Consider the following 23,490-nt stretch of genomic DNA (forward strand, 5'->3'; position numbering starts at 1 on the left):
TAGGTAGAAAATAAATTATACGGTGAGACAAAATGTATATATCTCCTTTAATTAGTCACTTTATTTATTAATTACTTATTTTTTAAGTATTTATTTATGTGCATGTTATAATATTTTTGTCTGTTTTATTCTTTCTTTGTATTTTTTTGCCCTATTTATTTCTCCGATGCTATTTATTTCTGCCTGTCCTTTTTACATTTCTGTTTGTCTTTTTTACATTTCTGTCTGTCCTTTTTACATTTCTGTTTCTCGTTTTTACATTTCTGTCTGTCCTTTTTACATTTCTGTTTGCCATTTTTACATTTCTGTCTGTCCTTTTTACATTTCTGTTTCTCGTTTTTACATTTCTGTGTGTCCTTTTTACATTTCTGTTTCCCGCTTTTACATTTCTGTCTGTCCTTTTTACATTTCTGTTTCTCGTTTTTACATTTCTGTCTCTCGTTTTTACATTTCTGCCTGTCCTTTTTACATTTCTGTATGCATTTCTGCCTCATTATGCAAATGAGGAGGGGCTACAGAAATGTAAAAACGAGAAACAGAAATGTAAAAAGGACAGACAGAAATGTAAAAAAGACAAACAGAAATGTAAAAAGGACAGACAGAAATGTAAAAAAGACAAACAGAAATGTAAAAAGGACAGGCAGAAATAAATAGCATCGGAGAAATAAATAGGGCAAAAAAATACAAAGAAAGAATAAAACAGACAAAAATATTATAACATGCACATAAATAAATACTTAAAAAAAGTAATTAATAAATAAAGTGACTAATTAAAGGGGATATATACATTTTGTCTCACTGTATAATTTATTTTCTACCTACATTTATTTGTTTATTATATTTTTGGTGGCACATAATTGTATGCATATTTATTTATTGAGCATTTATTTATTTCTGTATTTATTTTTAATTATGGAAGACTTGGTCCTCCATAATGTTGGACAAGAAACACAGGCTTGCGATTTTCACTCTAATTCATCCCAGAGATGGTTGAGGTTGGGTCTCAAATTCTCTCTCGCTCATCCATCTCTTTACAGACCTGACTTTGTGAACTGGTGGAGACAGATTATTCATCCCTCCAGAGAACATGCCTCCAGTGCTCTAGAGTTCAGTGCTGGCAGGTTTACAGCATTGCACTTTGTAATGTAATGTTTGTATGCAGCTGGTTAGAAACTGTCCATTGTTCTTGAGCTAAGCTAAAATGCACAAGAACTTTATATAGCTGTTGACTCAGCAGAAAGTTGTAGACCTCTGCACAATCTCTACCCCAGCACCCACTGACTCCATTTTGTACTTTTATGCCACCTTCAACTTGACTGGCCTTATTGCACAGTGAGCATCTTATCACAGTCTCACACTGGAATTTACAGATACCGGCCCATTCTTTCATAAATGTTTGTAGAAGCTTTTTGCAGGCCGTAATGAGCTGTTTCTTTCATTTCCATCAGGAAAACAGCACATGAACATTAAATCCAGTACAGACTCAGATAAAGACTTACAATACTTGCTGGATAGGTGTCGAAACATTTTTAGAAAAATATTATTAGATAATGTTTCATTTTCAACTTAAATTAAAATAAGGAATCACTCAACTAATGGATGTTTGTTTCTTGAAATAGGAGGTCAAACAAGATCGGCTGAGGCTAGTCCTACCAGCCGATGCAGGTCAACCCAGAGGAGAGACGATAACTCTGGACAAGCAAATATTTTTTTCTAAAACTTAAAGTTTATTTACTAAACTTATGTACTTACTTTTGACATACTTATTCTATACTTATGTGTGCATAAGTATAGTATACTTATTTACTTATACACCATTTGTATACTTATTGTATGGCCTTACTTTGGTATAATCATAAAGTTTACCAATTTTAACTTTTTATTAAAATATATTTTAACTGATTAACTTTTAACTGATTTTTACAACACACCGAAATAATACTTCTGAAATATAGATTTAATACCAATTTAATAGTGAAATCGGCTGTTGTAACATGAACTTCAACAGGTCATGGTTCGAGATCATCCATTGTGACTGAATTAAAACAATTCTGCATAAAATAGTAGGCCAACATATCTCCAAAGTAAAGTAAAGCTCTCATTTTACATTCATGCAAAAGCTTGAAGGCAGCTGTTGTAGACAGATGTGCAACCAGTTATTAGTTTTAGGGGTTTGTGTATTTTTCCCCCATTGTGCCAGGTTGGTTAGGACAGCCTATTCATTTAATAAGTGAGACCATTTTGGTTTCACTCAGGTAATTTGTGTTTGGTATTAAAATTGTTTCATGTTCCGCAAAATGTAGGCGTGACCAACAAAGAAACAGAAAATCATGGAAGCCGAGAGCGGATGTGTCCCTGCCAGCGAGTTAATTTTTAATTTTCTCATTATCCAAAAATAAGACAATTTTCTCATGCTAACAGGATGATTTATCCTGAGAAAAGAAACTTTGTTTTCTCGAAATCACGAGATTATTGGTGTGTGAGTTAAAGCTGTTTCCATCCTTCAATGCCACAAGAGTGGGAGAGGACTTCTAAATGTAAGTCATAGCATGTAGTCTATGTGTAATTCTGTAAATAATCCTGTGAATAGATTGTAGGTAAACCATAATGAGATCACGGTGTTGGATTGATGATTTGTTTCTACGTTTCATTCATAGGCTATTAGACCTGGGCTTCTGGGGCTTTAGTGTAACTGGTTCACCCTGCATTGTGTTCTGTTCGCATGTGGTTCGAAGAAGGACAGAGGCTGGTTTTGGGTTGACTTGACATTTAATCTTTCTCTCTCTCTCTGTGATTGCAGCCGAAGCAGCATTAAAATACATACTGGTCTTAGACATAATTGAATTACAGAGTTTTCTTCTAGATTTATAGCAATGATAACATCTAGTCACCCTTGTTAGAATATACCAATAGGAACAATATAAACATAGATATGCCAACATAGATTACATTAATTAACCTGTACCTGTTTGAAGAAGATGCGGTCCAAGACACCTTCCTGAACAAGAAAATAACCTGCAAAATAAAGAATAATTAATACAAAAAGTCTACAGTGTGTAGCGGGAAATTAAGCTAACTGTAGCTCCGCTATTAACCAACAATGCAAGTTATGTTATTTTACATTTTAATAAGACACCGATTTTGACTCACATCTGCCATTTAATACTCAGTGGATAACCAGAATGTATTCTTGTTCAATTAGAAGTAGCAATATATCACCTATAAACTGTAAATCATACAAGAAAAATGCTTTTATAACAGGACAGCAGCAGCAGCATTCACCCGCCCCTTGTGAGCGTCGGATTACGTGCCTGCCTGCTTGAGCTGCGTTCAAGTGCAGTAGGACATACTCATTGCTCCTTCCTAACAGCTACTAACACAATAAAAGCTGCTTACGTAATACTAAAAACCTATTTGGTGGAATTTTTAAGCTTAACCTAAGTAATATTATTAACCTGTTATACTCACGCCCCAACCAGCCGTTACCAACTGCAAAGTCACAGACCATACACAAAGATCTAATCCCAGAATCCAATATTGGAAGCTATCTAACAGACAGATCAAAGAACAAGTTCATCAGAGCTATTCTTCCGGAGTACAGAGGTGCAGCCTACACCCCATAATAAACTGATCTAAATATGTAGTGTTTTGAAACACAACCATACAAAGCAGAGATAAACAAAAAGACAACCATTTAAACTGTGGTTTCAATACATACTGGCTGTAAAAGGTCCCACACAAGGAGTCTCTGACCCATTGTCTCAATAAGATGAGTCACAGGTCTAATGACACGCCATAGCCTAGATATAACCAGTCCCGGTGCAGGAATAGGGCCTCTAAGGGGTCCAAGTCCAATATCATTGTCCCGTCTGATGAGGTCCGTATCAGGCGATAGAACAGTGTCAGTAACCACGACAATGGGTAAGGGATCAGTAGTCAGTTGATGGTCAGAGTCAGCACTAAGTAAATCAGCCACTCAACTGTGAGAGTTTGGCCGGGGAGCTGCAATAACTCTTCCACTATAGCACGGTAGGACCTCGTCACATCCAGCTCATGGTCATCCATCACTGCGTCATGGACACCACTTTGTCTGCAACCTGACATGATCCATGAAGAGATACGCTCCTCTGGACATTCTTCTTCTAGGCTTCCGGGACCGCTCAGCTCCAATCCTGTAGTACCACACTCTTCCGGAGCGTCCTCGGCACCAAGCTCCTCTCCACTGTTGCTTGATGCATGCTCAGTATGAGGGATTGCTGCAAAGCCATCGACAATGCAGAGGACTGTCCACTGTGGCTCTACTCTCTTTCTGGAGGAATGAATGCTGCTTGTCAAGACTCCATGCAATTTGCTGGATTTGCTTAGATAGAAACCTTGTCACCGATTTGTATAATCTGACTGAATTTGACTTTGTAAAGTGACTTGTGTGTTGTGAATTGGCGCTATATCAATACAATTGAACTCAATTGAATTGCCTGACCAGTCAGTTTATGATGGCCAGCCAGGTTTGGGTAGGTTTGCAGTTTTGCCATACTCTTGCTACATTCAGATGTTGAGAGATGTTCAGAGCATGGGAAATTATTTGGGTATCCTGGGTATCCCAGGGCGTTCCCAGGCCAGCCGAGAAACATAGTCCCTCCAGCGTGTCCTGGGTCTTCCTCGTGGTCTCCTCACGGTGGGACATGCCCGGAATACCTTACCAGGGAGACGTCTAGGAGGCATCCTAACCAGATGCCTGAGTCACCTCAACTGGCTCCTCTCGACGTGGAGGAGCAGTGGCTCTACTCTGAGTCCTCCCTGGATGACTGAGCTCCTCATGTAGATTTAACATCCAACTAAAAATGACGAGACGGTTACTTTCATTTAGCTGAACTTTAGTGAATAACGGTGAAAAAAAGGAAGAAAAATCTACAGCGTGTGCCAGTATGGCCCGGCTCAAAAACAATGCCTTTTCATTCTCATGTAAAGTAATTTTTTTTGTTTACTTCCTGCTCCTAGAGCATCGTGGGTAATGAAGTACCCCTCAATGCAACTCCAAATCAAATGACGCCTGTCAATCTCTCGCTCCATCTTCCCCTCATCTGTGAACAAGACCCCAAGATGCTTAAACTCCTCCACTAGGGCCAGTACATCCTCTCCAACCCGGAGAAGGCACTCTACCCTTTTCCGGCTCAAGACCATGGTCTCGGATTTGGAGGCACTGATCCTTATCCTGGCCACTTCACACTCAGCTGCGAACCGCTCCAGTAAGAGCTATAGATCACAACCTGATGAAGCCAGTAGAACCACATCATCCGCGAATAGCAGAGATGCGATCCTAAGGCCACCAAAATGGATCCTCTCAATATCTTGGCTGTGCATAGAAATTCTGTCCATAAAGAATCGGTGACAAAGGGCAACCTTGGCGGAGTCCAACTCACTGGAAACGAGTCCGACTTAATGCCGGCAATGCGGACCAAGCTCTGACACCGGTCATACAGAGAGCTAAAAGCCCTTATTAGAGGGCACTGTACTCCATACTCCTGGAATACCTCCACAGGATCCCCCAAGGGACACGGTCGAATGCCTTCTTCAGATCCACAAAGCACATGTACATTGGTTGGGCAAACCCCCACGCATCCTCCAGGATCCTGCTGAGGGTATACAGCCGATCCAGTGTTCTACGGCCAGGACAAAAAACACACTGCTCTTCCTGAATCCGAGATTCGAGGGACCCTCCCTTCCAGAACCCTGTCATAGAGGCTTAAGAGGGTGATTACTATATAGTTGGAACACACCCTCTGGTCCCCCTCTGACCACCACCCCAATCTGCCAATCCAGGGGAACTGCTCCTGATGTCCATGCAATATTGCAGAGACATGTTAACCAACACGACCCCACAACATCCAGAACCTTAAAGGCATACTATGCAACATTTTTCAGTTAATTAGTGTTCCATACCGTTTTGGAAGATTAAATGAGTAATTTCAGGTCGAACAAAGGTTTTCTCGGCCACCCTGGTGGTCTGTAGGGGAAATACCGTACTTGCAATTGCAGGAGCCCTCGGCTCGCACCCACAGGCTCAGAAGTCTCATGCATCGTGAGAGTCGGTCTTGCTTTACGGCGTGTTGTGAATTTATTTGTTGAGAACTTATTTCATAACAAATTAATGGTAAATTAATGAGTTAAAATTATAAGGTAATGTTAATATTGATAACACAGTTCATGTGTTAAATGTGGTTGAATTTAAGACTGCATTTATTTGATTTGGAGTTTCATTGAGGTAGACTTCATTACCCATAATGCTTGGGGAGCAGGAAGTAAACAAAGAATAACGTAACTTTACGTGCTGTTGTATGCGCGGTCGAATCGAGCCAACTGATTCACGCTGTATGTTTTTCCCTTTTTATTTTCACTGTCATTCACTAAAGTTCAGCACAATGGAAATAACCGTCTCGCCTCGTCATTTTTAGTTGGAAGTTAAATCTGCAACATATTTTGGTGCCGAAACCCGGGAATTCAGAAGATAATGGCTGACAACGCTAGAAGCACCGAGGAGCAACCGAACGCTGTGGAACTACTTTTTGAAAGATCTAAACGGAAGCGTTGGACAATACAGAGCTCCACGACGAAAGTGCTGAACCAGATTGATGATGAGGTATCAAAGGAAGACCCGGACATCAGCCGTGTGTGAGAGATGCTGGCCGTGTTGTCAGCTAAAGAGGACAGTTTGCGCGAACTGGAACGCACCACGGAGGAATACACACCACTGGATGCCATGGACGCGGAGATCGAACTCGCGGAGGAATACAGAGACCGTATCATCCAGATGAAAGCGCGGGCTCACCAAGTGATCTGTGCACATGAGACTGTGAGTAAATACGATCCCCGACCGGCTCGACTAAGTGATGTTAGCGCAAGCACCGCTGGCTCTCAGCGCAGCAACCCGACTGACACTGCCAAAGCTAATGATCGAAAAATTCAATGGAGATGTAAGTTTATGGCAGGAATTTTGGAGTCAGTATGAGACTGCTATTTATAACAATGATACCCTCTGCAGTAAAGAGAAGTTTACCTACCTGAAAACTTACCTCACTGGAACGGCTGCAAAGGCAGTAGCAGGGCTCACCTTGACAGATAGTAACTATGATGCTGCAGTTGATATACTCCGAAGCAGATGTGGACGGAAAGATCTCATTGTAAATGCTCCCATGTCAAAACTTTTGAATCTCACTCCTGTAAAGAAATCATCCGATCTCAGCGCGTTGAGGCAGTTATATGATGACTGTGAAATTCAAATCAGAAGCTTAGAGTCACTTGGAGTAGTATGAGACACCTACGGAGGCATATTATGCCCAATACTGCTCCAGATGTTGCCAGAGGATATGGCTCTTGAATACAGTCGACAGAGAGGAGAACAGATGATGCATCCCCACCTGCTGATTCTGCCAACATGGACACTGTCATTTCATCTGTAATTCCCCAAGCTGAAAAGGACAAACCTGAAATGGAGAACACTGTGCTGCTACAAACAGCAAAGGTATGGGTGGTAGGGCCCACAAGCAGGAAGATGGTCCGCTGCTTTCTAGATGGAGGCAGCCAGGGGAGTTTTGTGCATAAGAATGTGGTGAAGGCTCTGCAGCTACCTGTTACCAGACAAGGGACACTTACCCTTCACCCCCCTAGGGCCAAAACCAAAATTTCCAGGGCGGGCGGGCGAAACGAGACCCTCCGTTTCCGTACAGCCCCGTACGGCCCCAATGCCCAGGTATGCGCGGCGGCGTTCCGAAGCTCGCCGCGGCCGGGCCGGCCCCCTTAAAAATCGGCGGGCGGGCCGGGCAGGTGCAGAGCGGATCCCCGCCCGCCACGCCGCCGCCGCCGTCCCGCCGCCGCGCACGGCGGCCGTGCGGCGGCCCCCCAAAGAAGGCCCTTCTCCGCTCGCAGCGCGGGCTCCATCCACAGTGTGGCGCCCGGGGGTAGGGTCGCGAACCGTACGCAGGCGGAGGGGGGGGGCCGTACAGCCCCGCATTGGCCGAGCCCGCGCGTCCGTCGAAGTGGCGCGATTTTGGGAGGGGCCAGGCGGGCCGAACGTGGACCGGCCGTACAGGACCCACAGATTCCCTTTGCTGCTGGCGTCGGGCCTTCGGCGCCACCAACCTGTCGGAGCGGGGATGGCGCCAGCGTGGCAGGGGGCGGGAAGGGAAAAACGGGAAAGGTTCACGCATTGGCCGAGCCCGCACGTCCGTCAAAGTGGCGCATTTTTGGGAGGGCCAAGCGTCCGAAACGTGGACCGGCCGTACAGGACCCATAGACTCCCTTTGCCGCTGCCGTCGGGCCAGAACTAAAAAAAAATACGCCACTTATTTTAATATAATGTTAAAATTATTATTTAACCCGTTTGCAAATATAGATTCCAGACCCCTAATGTGAAATAAAAAATTAATCTCCCACTTCCAGGCTGGGGGGGTCTTGGTCACAGACCTCTCCCCAGGAAGAGGGCCTCTTGCTGGGTAAGAGTGCTGGAACGATGACCCCCCTGCTGGAGCTCTGACATGCATAAGGCAACATCTCTAAATGTTTGGTAGGACAGGTTACAGTTTGTAACAGTGGTAGCCACATGCTGAACTTCATAAGACAATGTTATATTTATTAAAAATAACCTACCGCGATATGTACACTTTAGATGTACGTACGCTACCGCGTTATGTACACTTTATATGTACGTACGCTACCGCGTTATGTACATTTTAGAAGTAGGGCAGCTACCGCGTTATGTACACTTTATATGTACGTACGCTACCGCGTTATGTACACTTTATATGTACGTACGCTACCGCGTTATGTACAATTTAGATGTACGTACGCTACCGCGTTATGTACACTTTAGATGTATGTACGCTACCGCGTTATGTACAATTTAGATGTACGTACGCTACCGCGTTATGTACACTTTAGATGTACGTACGCTACCGCGTTATGTACACTTTATATGTACGTACGCTACCGCGTTATGTACATTTTAGAAGTAGGGCAGCTACCGCGTTATGTACAATTTAGATGTACGTACGCTACCGCGTTATGTACACTTTAGATGTATGTACGCTACCGCGTTATGTACAATTTAAATGTACGTACGCTACCGCGTTATGTACACTTTAGATGTACGTACGCTACCGCGTTATGTACACTTTATATGTACGTACGCTACCGCGTTATGTACATTTTAGATGTAGGGCAGCTACCGCGTTATGTACACTTTATATGTACGTACGCTACCGCGTTATGTACAATTTAGATGTACGTACGCTACCGCGTTATGTACACTTTAGATGTATGTACGCTACCGCGTTATGTACAATTTAGATGTACGTACGCTACCGCGTTATGTACACTTTAGATGTACGTACGCTACCGCGTTATGTACACTTTATATGTACGTACGCTACCGCGTTATGTACAATTTAGATGTACGTACGCTACCGCGTTATGTACACTTTAGAAGTAGGGCAGCTACCGCGTTATGTACACTTTATATGTACGTACGCTACCGCGTTATGTACAATTTAGATGTACGTACGCTACCGCGTTATGTACACTTTAGATGTACGTACGCTACCGCGTTATGTACACTTTATATGTACGTACGCTACCGCGTTATGTACAATTTAGATGTACGTACGCTACCGCGTTATGTACACTTTATATGTACGTACGCTACCGCGTTATGTACATTTTATATGTACGTACGCTACCGCGTTATGTACATTTTAGATGTAGGGCAGCTACCACGTTATGTACAATTTAGATGTACGTACGCTACCGCGTTATGTACACTTTAGATGTACGTACGCTACCGCGTTATGTACAATTTAGATGTAGGGCAGCCACCGCGTTATGTACATTTTAGAAGTAGGGCAGCTACCGCGTTATGTACAATTTATATGTACGTACGCTACCGCGTTATGTACACTTTATATGTACGTACGCTACCGCGTTATGTACAATTTAGATGTAGGGCAGCCACCGCGTTATGTACACTTTATATGTACGTACACTACCGCGTTATGTACACTTTATATGTACGTACGCTACCGCGTTATGTACATTTAGGACCTAAAAAAAAACGCCACTTGTTAAAAGATAATGTTCAAATTATTATTAAATCTGTTTGCAAATATAGCTTCCAGACCCCTAATGTGAAATTTAAAAAAAAAATAATCTCCCACTTCCAGGCTGGGGGGGTCTCTGTCACACACCTCTCCCCAGGAAGAGTGCCTCTCGCTGGGCTAGAGTGCTTGACTGGACCCCCCCTTCTGGAAGTCTGCCTTACCATAGGCATAATTTGAGCTACTCCTGTTAAATTCGTATCCACGCCATGCTGGAGACAGAACTCAAAAAAAATACGCCACTTATTTTAATATAATGTTAAAATTATTATTTAACCCGTTTGCAAATATAGCTTCCAGACCCTTAATGTGAAATTTAAAAAAAAAAAATTAATCTCCCACTTCCAGGCTGGGGGGGTCTCTGTCACACACCTCTTCCCAGGAAGAGTGCCTCTCGCTGGGCTAGAGTGCTGGAACGATGACCCCCCCTGCTGGAGCTCATTCCAGTGAGATGCTGACCGATCGTTCCCCCGGGGACAGGTTTTGGCAGCATCTCATCCACAAAACCTGCGCTGTTTTAAGAAAACTGTAGGAAATAAATGAGTGATAAGCTAAGTTAAGCTCTTACCACTACTCACAGACATTTTGACACATTTAAAAATTCCACCTCCAGGCTGGGGGGGTCTCTGTCAGAGACCTCTCCCTAGGAAGAGTGCCTCTCGCTGGGCTAGAGTGCTTGACTGGACCCCCCCTTCTGGAAGTCTGCCTTACCATAGGCATAATTTGAGCTACTCCTGTTAAATTCGTATCCACGCCATGCTGGAGACAGAACTCAAAAAAAATACGCCACTTATTTTAATATAATGTTAAAATTATTATTTAACCCGTTTGCAAATATAGCTTCCAGACCCCTAATGTGAAATTTAAAAAAAAAAAAATTTAATCTCCCACTTCCAGGCTGGGGGGGTCTCAGTCAGAGACCTCTCCCCAGGAAAAGTGCCTCTCGCTGGGCTAGAGTGCTTGACTGGACCCCCCTTCTGGAAGTCTGCCTTACCATAGGCATAATTTGAGCTACTCCTGTTAAATTCGTATCCACGCCATGCTGGAGACAGAACTCAAAAAAAATACGCCACTTATTTTAATATAATGTTAAAATTATTATTTAACCCGTTTGCAAATATAGCTTCCAGACCCTTAATGTGAAATTTAAAAAAAAAAAATTAATCTCCCACTTCCAGGCTGGGGGGGTCTCTGTCACACACCTCTTCCCAGGAAGAGTGCCTCTCGCTGGGCTAGAGTGCTGGAACGATGACCCCCCCTGCTGGAGCTCATTCCAGTGAGATGCTGACCGATCGTTCCCCCGGGGACAGGTTTTGGCAGCATCTCACCCACAAAACCTGCGCTGTTTTGAGAAAACTGTAGGAAATAAATGAGTGATAAGCTAAGTTAAGCTCTTACCACTACTCACAGACATTTTGACACATATTTAAAAATTCCACCTCCAGGCTTGGGGGGGTCTCAGTCACACACCTCTCCCCAGGAAGAGTGCCTCTCGCTGGGCTAGAGTGCTGGAACGATGACCCCCCCTGCTGGAGCTCTGACATACATCAGGCAACATCTCTAAATGTTTGGTAGAGCAGGTTACAGTTTATATTTATTAAAAATAACCTACTGCGATATGTACACTTTATATGTACGGCAGCTACGCCGTTATGTACACTTTAGATGTACGTCAGCTACTGCATTATGTACATCTAGAACCGAAAAAAAAAACGCCACTTTTTAAAAGATAATGTTCAAATTATTATTAAATCTGTTTCCAAATATCCCTTCCAGAGTCCTATTAAGAAATTAGAAAAATATTTCAAAGTACAAGATGTTTATTTGCTTTAATTTTGTAAATGAAAATATGATGGCCGAGGTGAGATTCGAACCCTGCTCCTCTGGGTGGAAGGCAATGTTGTTATCCACTCTGCTACACCCCTTAGCCCCTATATATAGGGGGCAGAGAGCCGTTTTGTACTTCCATGTTGCCTGTACAGCCTCCCTCCTTCTGTACACCTTGACCCCTCCTTAACCCACATAATTACATAGGCCACGCTCTCAGCCAATAGCAAAAGCTGTTCCCCTCCCCCGGTAGTTGTGGTCGTGTAGTGCAGTTTCAGACACAACAGTGGAGCTTGATTTCCAATGAGTCCCACCTTCAGCCCGTAACCTACCGTGTTATGTACAATTTATATGTACGTCTGCTACCGTGTTATGTACATCTAGGATCGAAAAAAAAAAACGCCACTTTTTAAAAGATAATGTTCAAATTATTATTAAATCTGTTTCCAAATTTCCCTTCCAGAGCCCTATTAAGAAATTAGAAAAATATTTCAAGTCTAAGTTGTTTATTTACTTTAATGTTGTAAATGAGAATATGATGGCTGAGGTGGGATTCGAACCCTGCTCCTCTGGGTGGAAGGCAGTGTTCTTATCCACTCTGCTACACCCCTTAGCCCCTATATATAGGGGGCAGAGAACCGTTTTGTACTTCCATGTTGCCTGTACAGCCTCCCTCCTTCTGTACACCTTGGCCCTCTGTGTTGTCCTGCTCTAACTCTACTCCTCAGGTGTGCCTAGTTGGCTGAGGGGGTGTGGCCCACACCTGCAGCTCGTTGCAGGCGGCTTCCTCTGGCTTCTTAAGCAGAGCGCTGACACATGGAAGACGCCAGAGCCTTAAGCAGTGGTGGTACGACGTGGCCTCTGACCCAACTCCTGAAAACCTGCTGGTGAGTTTTTTCATCTTTGAACTTTGACTAATTTTGGATCTCCCTGTTTTTGTCACAGTTTTTGGTGCTTCTGGATCCTGCTGGTTCTTCCCTCACTCTGGTCAATCCATCTGTCACCCACTTCTGCCCAGCTTTATGGTAAGCAGTGCAGCTTCTAGTAGTTCTCCTGGTTCACCTTTCAGAGTCACTTACTCTTCTTCTCTTTGCAGTCTCTCCAGCCGTGACGTTCTGACCCTGCCGAGTTGTCCATAGTCCCGTCTGTTATAGCTGCCTGTTTCCTAAATAAACATTTTAAAACTGTGCTTTGCTTCCCGATCATATCTGCATGTGGGCTCGTCATCTGAAAACCATGACAGTACCAAGTTTGGTACACTTCTTTTTAGGAGGCCCTGATTAAGGCCTCATTAAGGTCAAAAACCCAGCTGCTGGAAGACAAAATATAGAGCTAGATGGGCTCCAATGGGCTTGTTTCGATCGTCTCCATTTACTGTTTCGTTTGGTACCAAGTTTGTGAGGCTACGATGCTCCTCTGCTAAACAGTGGCACATAACACTGCTTTCTAGGAGGCCCCATTGAGGCCTCCTAAGCAAGGTGAAAAAACAAGCTGGTGGGAGACAAAGGAAAAAGCTACATGGACTCAAGTGGGCTTGTTTCGATCGTCTCTATTTACTCTTTCATTTGGTACCAAGTTTGTGAGGCTACGATGCTGCTTTGCTAAACAGTGGCCCAGAACACTGGTTTCTAGGAGGCCTATTGAGGCCTCCTAACTAAGGTGAAAAACCCAGCTGCTGGGAGACAAAGGAAAAAGCTACATGGGCTCAAGTGGGCTTGTTTCGATCGTCTTTATTTACTCTTTCGTTTGGTACCAAGTTTGTGAGGCTACGATGCTGCTTTGCTAAACAGTGGCCCAGAACACTGGTTTCTAGGAGGCCTATTGAGGCCTCCTAACTAAGGTGAAAAACCCAGCTGCTGGGAGACAAAGGAAAAAGCTACATGGCCTCAAGTGGGCTTGTTTCGATCGTCTCTATTTACTCTTTCGTTTGGTACCAAGTTTGTGAGGCTACGATGCTCCTTTGCTAAACAGTGGCACATAACACTGGTTTCTGGGAGGCCCTATTGAGCCTCCTAAGCAAGGGGAAAAAACAAGCTGGTGGGAGACAAAGGAAAAAGCTACATGGGCTCAAGTGGGCTTGTTTCGATCGTCTCTATTTACTCTTTCATTTGGTACCAAGTTTGTGAGGCTACAATGCTGCTTTGCTAAACAGTGGCCCAGAACACTGGTTTCTAGGAGGCCTATTGAGGCCTCCTAACTAAGGTGAAAAACCCAGCTGCTGGGAGACAAAGGAAAAAGCTACATGGGCTCAAGTGGGCTTGTTTCGATCGTCTCTATTTACTCTTTCGTTTGGTACCAAGTTTGTGAGGCTACGATGCTCCTTTGCTAAACAGTGGCACATAACACTGGTTTCTGGGAGGCCCTATTGAGCCTCCTAAGCAAGGGGAAAAAACAAGCTGGTGGGAGACAAAGGAAAAAGCTACATGGGCTCAAGTGGGCTTGTTTCGATCGTCTCTATTTACTCTTTCATTTGGTACCAAGTTTGTGAGGCTACAATGCTGCTTTGCTAAACAGTGGCCCAGAACACTGGTTTCTAGGAGGCCTATTGAGGCCTCCTAACTAAGGTGAAAAACCCAGCTGCTGGGAGACAAAGGAAAAAGCTACATGGCCTCAAGTGGGCTTGTTTCGATCGTCTCTATTTACTCTTTCGTTTGGTACCAAGTTTGTGAGGCTACGATGCTCCTTTGCTAAACAGTGGCACATAACACTGGTTTCTGGGAGGCCCTATTGAGCCTCCTAAGCAAGGGGAAAAAACAAGCTGGTGGGAGACAAAGGAAAAAGCTACATGGCCTCAAGTGGGCTTGTTTCGATCGTCTCTATTTACTCTTTCGTTTGGTACCAAGTTTGTGAGGCTACGATGCTCCTTTGCTAAACAGTGGCACATAACACTGGTTTCTGGGAGGCCCTATTGAGCCTCCTAAGCAAGGGGAAAAAACAAGCTGGTGGGAGACAAAGGAAAAAGCTACATGGGCTCAAGTGGGCTTGTTTCGATCGTCTCTATTTACTCTTTCATTTGGTACCAAGTTTGTGAGGCTACAATGCTGCTTTGCTAAACAGTGGCCCAGAACACTGGTTTCTAGGAGGCCTATTGAGGCCTCCTAACTAAGGTGAAAAACCCAGCTGGTGGGAGACAAAGGAAAAAGCTACATGGCCTCAAGTGGGCTTGTTTCGATCGTCTCTATTTACTCTTTCGTTTGGTACCAAGTTTGTGAGGCTACGATGCTCCTTTGCTAAACAGTGGCACATAACACTGGTTTCTGGGAGGCCCTATTGAGCCTCCTAAGCAAGGGGAAAAAACAAGCTGGTGGGAGACAAAGGAAAAAGCTACATGGCCTCAAGTGGGCTTGTTTCGATCGTCTCTATTTACTCTTTCGTTTGGTACCAAGTTTGTGAGGCTACGATGCTCCTTTGCTAAACAGTGGCACATAACACTGGTTTCTGGGAGGCCCTATTGAGCCTCCTAAGCAAGGGGAAAAAACAAGCTGGTGGGAGACAAAGGAAAAAGCTACATGGGCTCAAGTGGGCTTGTTTCGATCGTCTCTATTTACTCTTTCATTTGGTACCAAGTTTGTGAGGCTACAATGCTGCTTTGCTAAACAGTGGCCCAGAACACTGGTTTCTAGGAGGCCTATTGAGGCCTCCTAACTAAGGTGAAAAACCCAGCTGCTGGGAGACAAAGGAAAAAGCTACATGGCCTCAAGTGGGCTTGTTTCGATCGTCTCTATTTACTCTTTCGTTTGGTACCAAGTTTGTGAGGCTACGATGCTCCTTTGCTAAACAGTGGCACATAACACTGGTTTCTGGGAGGCCCTATTGAGCCTCCTAAGCAAGGGGAAAAAACAAGCTGGTGGGAGACAAAGGAAAAAGCTACATGGCCTCAAGTGGGCTTGTTTCGATCGTCTCTATTTACTCTTTCGTTTGGTACCAAGTTTGTGAGGCTACGATGCTCCTTTGCTAAACAGTGGCACATAACACTGGTTTCTGGGAGGCCCTATTGAGCCTCCTAAGCAAGGGGAAAAAACAAGCTGGTGGGAGACAAAGGAAAAAGCTACATGGGCTCAAGTGGGCTTGTTTCGATCGTCTCTATTTACTCTTTCATTTGGTACCAAGTTTGTGAGGCTACAATGCTGCTTTGCTAAACAGTGGCCCAGAACACTGGTTTCTAGGAGGCCTATTGAGGCCTCCTAACTAAGGTGAAAAACCCAGCTGCTGGGAGACAAAGGAAAAAGCTACATGGCCTCAAGTGGGCTTGTTTCGATCGTCTCTATTTACTCTTTCGTTTGGTACCAAGTTTGTGAGGCTACGATGCTCCTTTGCTAAACAGTGGCACATAACACTGGTTTCTGGGAGGCCCTATTGAGCCTCCTAAGCAAGGGGAAAAAACAAGCTGGTGGGAGACAAAGGAAAAAGCTACATGGCCTCAAGTGGGCTTGTTTCGATCGTCTCTATTTACTCTTTCGTTTGGTACCAAGTTTGTGAGGCTACGATGCTCCTATGCTGAACAGTGGCACAAAACACACTGCTTCTCTGTGTTTTGTGCATCTCTTTTTCATACTTCAAACGGTTGCCATTCTTAGACGCAAGCACCCAGAGGCACAAAAATCACAGACGGCGGTTGAGGGGTGAGCTAGAACTCATATCTAAAGTTTGGTATCACTGCGCATAAATAAACCTTTCTTCCTCAGCTTTTGAGACTCAAATACTGTCTTGAACCCTTAGGAAGTTGGCTGAATTTTTTGGGACAAACAGCTTTTGTTGTTTTTTTCACAGGAGGCTGATTTTAACATATTTTGTAGGTGACCTTATGAGGAGCAGAACCTGTGATTTTGAACTCCCTGGGTGGTTCCACGTGGACACAGTGGGGGTCAAAAGGTGAAAATTTGCAACCTTTGATGGCACACAGCTCACACACGGTTTGTCTGTTCCAGCTCAAACTCGGCATACAGGAGCCCCTTTGAGGCATCTACCAACAGGTAAGAGCTCATACCTGTATCCCCTTCCTATAGCTACTTCCTTTTAGCAATGAGATAAGAAGATGTGGTTAGTGGCATGTTGTAGAGCACTTCCAGGAAATGAGCATTTACAAGTTTGGTCCAAATCCATGAGCTGCAAAGGCCTCAATTATCAAAAATCAAATATTGCTTGGCTGGTGGCATAGCTCCAGAAACAAAACGGGCCCAGATTTCCACTCTTGGCCATATGCTGCAGTACCATTCCCCACCACCATTGGTGCTATTGATATTTGGACAGGCCTGTACACCATCCCTCCTTCTGTACACCTTCCATTGTAAAGCAATGGAACCAGTTCTGTACAGCCTCCCTCCTTATGTACGCCTTGGCCCCTAAAAAACACGCATAATTAAATAAGCCATGGTCTCGGCCAATAGCAGAAGCTTCCCCACTTTTCCCTTCCCGCCCGTAGTTGGTCCGTGCAGTGCTCTTTCCGACACGTTGGTGGCGCTATGCTGGGTGGGCTAATAAGCCATTGTAAAGCAATGGAACCCGTTCCGGACAGCCTCCCTCCTTCTGTACACCTTCCATTGTAAAGCAATGGAACCAGTTCTGTACAGCCTCCCTCCTTATGTACGCCTTGGCCCCTAAAAAACACGCATAATTAATTAAGCCACGGTCTCGGCCAATAGCAGAAGCTTCCCCACTTTTCCCTTCCCGCCCGTAGTTGGTTGGTGCAGTGCTCTTTCCGACACGTTGGTGGCGCTATGCTGGGTGGGCCAATAAGCCATTGTAAAGCAATGGGACCAGTTCCGGACAGCCTCCCTCCTTCTGTACACCTTCCATTGTAAAGCAATGGAACCAGTTCTGTACAGCCTCCCTCCTTATGTACGCCTTGGCCCCTAAAAAACACGCATAATTAATTAAGCCACGGTCTCGGCCAATAGCAGAAGCTTCCCCACTTTTCCCTTCCCGCCCGTAGTTGGTTGGTGCAGTGCTCTTTCCGACACGTTGGTGGCGCTATGCTGGGTGGGCCAATAAGCCATTGTAAAGCAATGGGACCAGTTCCGGACAGCCTCCCTCCTTCTGTACACCTTCCATTGTAAAGCAATGGAAATAGTTCTGTACAGCCTCCCTCCTTATGTACGCCTTGGCCCCTAAAAAACGCCCCTAATTAAATAAGCCACGGTCTCGGCCAATAGCAGAAGCTTCCCCACCCCTCCGTAGTTGTGTTCGTGCAGTGCACTTTCCGACACGTTGGTGGCGCTATCCTGGGCGGTCTAATCCGTTGTAACGTACAGCTATCCTTCCTTTCGTACGCGCCCCCCCCTCCGACACCCCCCGATACGCTAAATCTAGAAGAGAGCGCCATCACATGGTGCACGGAAGGCGGCACGCCCGTACGAAACGCCGACTTGGACCAAGCGGGCGAAATGCTGGAGCTTTTATTGCGCGCGTACGTACACTACCTCGTAACGAACACATACATACAGATTGTATGTGTAAATCCGTACGTACGGTATTCAAAATCATTGCGGCTGTACGGCCGAAGGCGTCGTTTCGTACGATTTTCCCTTGACCCCCCACACATTTGGCTCCTCTGCTCCCACAACGGTGAAGCGCAACATAGTGAAACTCAGCTTGGAAAATGTTTGGGACAAAACACTGAAAACTCAAATAGAGGCAGTTGTGACCCCCAACGTGTGTACAGCATTGATGAAAGTTCCTGGTGAACCTATTCAGAAGGAGATGAAAGAGAGAGGTCTCGAACTCGCAGACTTCGCTGGAAATGATCAAACTGAACTTTCTGTGCTAATTGGCTCAGAACCCAGATGATGTGGAAGCGTTGCAGCGGTTTGAAGCTGCTCAGAACAGGAGAGTGCACAAGTGCTGATTCCAGAATCCGACAGCTAAAACCCTTTCTGGATCAAGATGAGCTGCTCAGTGTAGGAGGAAGGCTCCAGCATTCTGACTTCTCTTACAGAGAAAAGCACCCATGGATCCTCCCCAGCGATCACCGATATACAGAACTGTTGGTGCATTTTCAACATGAAAGGATAATGCATGCAGGGGTACGAGACACTTTAGTGCAGACGAGAGAACAATATTGGATTTTGAGAGCACGACAAGTAGTCAAGAAGGTGGTATCAAGATGTCTACTTTGTAGAAGGTTCAAAGTAAGGGCTGGGCAACAAATAACAGCACCGCTGCCCAAGGACAGAATAACGGAGTCACCACCGTTTGAGGTCACAGGTGTGGACTTTGCAGGGCCACTCTATGTGAAGGCACAAGGCTCCATGACGAAGGCGTACATAGCACTATTTACTTGCGCTGTAACCAGAGCTGTGCACTTAGAACTGGTCTCAGATCTATCAACAGAGAACTTTCTGCTAGCACTGAAAAGATTTGTCTCAAGAGGAGGATTGTGCAAGGTTATCTATTCAGATAACGCCAAGACATTCAAGAGAGCTGATCAGGATTTGAAGGAACTCTGGAAAGGCATCAAAGATTCACAGCTACAAGAGTTCTTCACCGAGAAAGGCATCACCTGGCGGTTCATCGCTGAAAGAGCAGCCTGGTGGGGGGGATTCTGGGAAAGGCTTATAAGGTCAGTCAAAACAGTTCTCAGAAAGGTGCTTGGCCGAGCTAGACTCAACTTTGAAGAGATGTGCACCATTTTAACTGAAGCTGAAGCCATAATAAACTCGAGGCCGCTCACTTATGTGCACAATGACGTGGATGAACCACAGCCGCTGACACCTACGCATTTCTTGGTGGGTCAGAGGCTGACTTGTTTGCCCCCTAAGCCATTTCCAGCTGAGACGATCCATCCAACAGCAAACAAGGAGGAGATGACACGGAGGTGGAGTTACCGGCAGAGACTTATGACCAACTTCCCCGTCATTCACTAAAGTTCAGCACAATGGAAATAACCGTCTCGCCTCGTCATTTTTAGTTGGAAGTTAAATCTACAACACGGCGAGAACTGCTACACGCCCCCAGTGAAAGGCATGCTCGTTGCTAGCGCAGTGCCGATATTTGTGCAGTTATCTTGGCGGAACCAGCGAGAAAACAACGAAAGCCCATGTCGGAGCAGGCAAGAAAGAGGAAAAGGGCTCTGGACAGAGAGAGGAGTCTTACATGGGTGAACATCGGGCAAGCTTTTTCCGAATGGCAAGAGCTAAAAGAAAAAGAAGGCTGCAAGGCTGACGCGGACCTCACGTTTCTGCTGATGCGATTGTAAGTAACATTGGAATAGTTTCTCTCTCTGTGTGTGCATGTTCATACTTTCACTGTGTTAGTCATTGTTTGTACTGCCGTTTTTTCGACTTTTCGTTGCGTTCGCCTGTCTGCTAAGCTCAAAACAACCGCGCCTGGCTTGACGGAGAAACCAGGAGGACAGCTGAGCATCTTTACGACAGTGCACTTTTACTTTCGCCCTCTGGGGGGAGCCTTGCTGGAAAATCAACCCCGGTTGCATAGTATACCTTTAAGGTACTCAGGGTGAATCTCATCCAACCCCCGGGGCCTTGCCACCAAGGAGCTTTTTAACCACCTCGGTGACCTCAGCACCAGAGATGGGAGAATCCGACCCGAAGTCCCCGGGCTATGCTTCCTCAATGGAAGACGTGTTGGTGGGATTAAGGAGGTCTTCAAAGTATTCCGCCCACCGACACACGATGTCCCGAGTCGAGGTCAGCAGTGCGCCACCCCCACTATATAAGCAGTGTTGGTACTGCACTGCTTTCCCTTCCTGCCGGATAGTGGACGAGAATCACCTAAAACCCACATGGAAGTCTTTCTCCATGGCCTCCCGAACTCTTCCCACGCCAGAGTTTTTGCCTCAGCGACCAGCCGAGCCGCCTGCTGCTTGGACTGCTGGTACAAATCAGCTGCTTCCGGAGTCCCACAGACTAATAAAGCCTAATAGGACCCTTTTTTCAGCTTGAAAGATCTCCTCACATCTCGTGTCCACCACCGTGTTCGAGGGTTGACACCGTGACATGCACCGACCACCTTGCGGTCACAGCTCTGACTAGCCGCCTCGACAATAGAGGCACGTAACATGGTCCACTCAGACTCAATGTCCTCCACCTGCCTCGGGACGTGATCCAAGCTTTCCAAGAGGTGGGACTCTGCCAGACGTTCCCAACAAACCCTCACAATACGTTTGGGCCTGCCAGGTATGACCGGATTCCTCCCCCACCATCGGAGCCAACTCACCACCAAGTAGTGGTCGGTGGAGAGCTCCGCCCCTCTCTTCATCCGAGTGACCAAGACATGCGGCTGCAGGTCAGATGAAACAACAACAAAGTTGATAATTGAACTACGGCCTAGGCTGTCCTGGTGCCAAGAGCACATATGGACACCCTTATGCTTCATCATGGTGTTCGACTCGAGTTCAGATCAGGTGGGCCGTTCCTTCCAACCATGCCCGTCCAGGTCTCACTGTCATTGCCTATGTGAGCGTTGAAATCGAGAGTGTCGCCAGGAGGGGCACTCTCCAGTACCCCTTGAAGGACTCCAAAAAGGGTGGGTAATCTGAACTGCTGTTTGGCGCATAAGCAAAAACAACAGTTAGAACCCATCCTCCCACACTTATGCGGATGTAGGCCACCCTCTCGTTCACCGGGATAAACCCCAACGAACAGGCACCAAGATGAGGGGCAACAAGTATGCCCACTCCTGCTCGACGCCTCTCACCAGGGGCAACTCCAGAGTGGAAGAATGTCCAACCCCTCTCAAGGAGACGGGTTCCATAGCCAGAGCCATGCGTTGAGGTGAGTGTGACTATCTCTAGCCGTAATCTCTCAATCTCGCCCAGTAGCTCAGGCTCCTTCCCCACCAGAGAGGTGACATTCCACGTCCCAAGAGCCAGCTTCTTTAGCCTTCAGATAAATAGCATGAGCATCAAATATAGTGAAAGTGTAAACTGGCTGTCTCATGGTTTTTGACCTTTATGATGCTAAATCTAAGCCTCTTAAATTATGGAAGTAAATTTGTATCTACTTATAGGATTTGCATCCTGCTTGGAAACAACACAGTAGCCGTAAAAACAAGCTTTCAAAATTGCTTTGTTAATTGACATCATAAGAAGGATTCAATGAACTGTTCAAAAACATTCACATCATGTTAATTATTATTGGGAAATTTATACAGCACATTGATATAAACAATTTGTTGCATTTTTAAAACCTGTTTTATTGCTGTGTCAAAGGTAGTCAATATGGCTATGTATCCAGATACAATACTAATTCGGCATGGTATCGATCAGGTCTGGGCTCTCTCTCTTTCTCTTCTCTGCAGGGTTTGGCGGGCAGGTGCTTCCCATCACTCAGAGCCTTTCTTAAGGAGCGGAAACCAGGAGGAGGGCGTCAGTTCTTTCTCATTTCCAGCGTGGTACTTGACTGACCAAACTCTTTTCCGAGTTACCACCAAACCAGTTCCTAACTCCGTGTCTTTGTTTCTTTCCTAGAACAATTGACTCAAGCCTGAGAACCTCCAAGCCTGGACCTCCTAGGAATTGAAGAAACCCTTTTAGTCGCCAGTTTGCTTTAGTCCTCCTACCTGAGCTCGCCTGCCTGTCCACCCACCAACACCATCTGCACTAGAAAGAGAACTACCGGCTTTACACCAACCTCCTGGACCCCGGACACCACCCTCCCTGGGTCAAGCCAAGCCTCAACCTCCGTGAGTTAAATGACCTCCACAATTCTCATCAGCGCCAGCCTGTTGCTCACCAGTGCCCTCATCTTTCCCAGCAGAATCACGATCCAGCCCACCAGCACCGCCTCTGCTAACACTGCACCTTGACAATAAAACTTCCTTAAAACAAACTGTCTGTCGCCATGGCTGTCCTGATTCAGGGTTAATCTTTTCTAAACTTGACAGAAAGAACGGACCATACTGAATCTGGGCCACAACTGCGGAGCACAGTTTCCTGTCAGGGGTTAATGCTTGGACAACACGAGGCTCTACTACAGTCTATGAGCCAGCAACAGACAACTTATTCAAGCAATGAATTCACTGTATTGCCACAAACCTGTTTGATTATGAATTTTATTATTATAAATTGCTATTATAATTTAATAATAGATTATTCAAACTCAAATGGTAGCTATAACAAATTGAATTCAAATGGTTGTGATCCAAGGGCTATGAGCCTGTAATGATTAACACTAACAATGCATTTATTAATTAGCAGTTATGAACCTATTTATGCTGGAAAAGTGTGATCTGATCAGTGGTTGACCGATTAGACTTATCCAGCAGACGTTGAGAACTCAAATTATAATTGCAATTGGAGTTTTAACCCTTACTTTTTTACCACAAACCAATGAAAATGTCTCAGTTTATTTGGTTATTAACTCAAAAAAGAAGGCATTTCTTTTCTCTTAGAGACAATTCAACTTCTGGACCAAAAGAACCGCAAACAACTACTATTTCACAATTTATTATTTATTAAACTAATAATTACCTGTTACAGCAATTATTCTACTTAATAAAATGCTAGGAAACACTACTCTCTACTCAAAAGTGTCAGGATGGAGCCTGAAGGCTGCACTCT

The 23,490-nt window shown here is 45.1% G+C and overlaps 1 long non-coding RNA gene across 2 annotated transcripts in view; it reads left to right on the plus strand.

The window, feature by feature from the left end:
* LOC118563091 overlaps nt 1–22,730 on the plus strand; it is a 36,986-nt gene extending 14,256 nt beyond the window's left edge. For both annotated transcript variants that reach the window (XR_004931009.1, XR_004931010.1), the window contains 3 exons: nt 22,230–22,322; nt 22,399–22,613; nt 22,688–22,730. This is a non-coding gene — a long non-coding RNA (uncharacterized LOC118563091). The remainder of the gene's footprint in view (nt 1–22,229; nt 22,323–22,398; nt 22,614–22,687) is intronic.
* Nucleotides 22,731–23,490: the final 760 nt, after the last annotated feature.

The sequence above is a fragment of the Fundulus heteroclitus genome, chromosome 5 (genome assembly GCF_011125445.2).
Source record: "Fundulus heteroclitus isolate FHET01 chromosome 5, MU-UCD_Fhet_4.1, whole genome shotgun sequence".
Lineage (NCBI taxonomy): Eukaryota > Metazoa > Chordata > Actinopteri > Cyprinodontiformes > Fundulidae > Fundulus > Fundulus heteroclitus.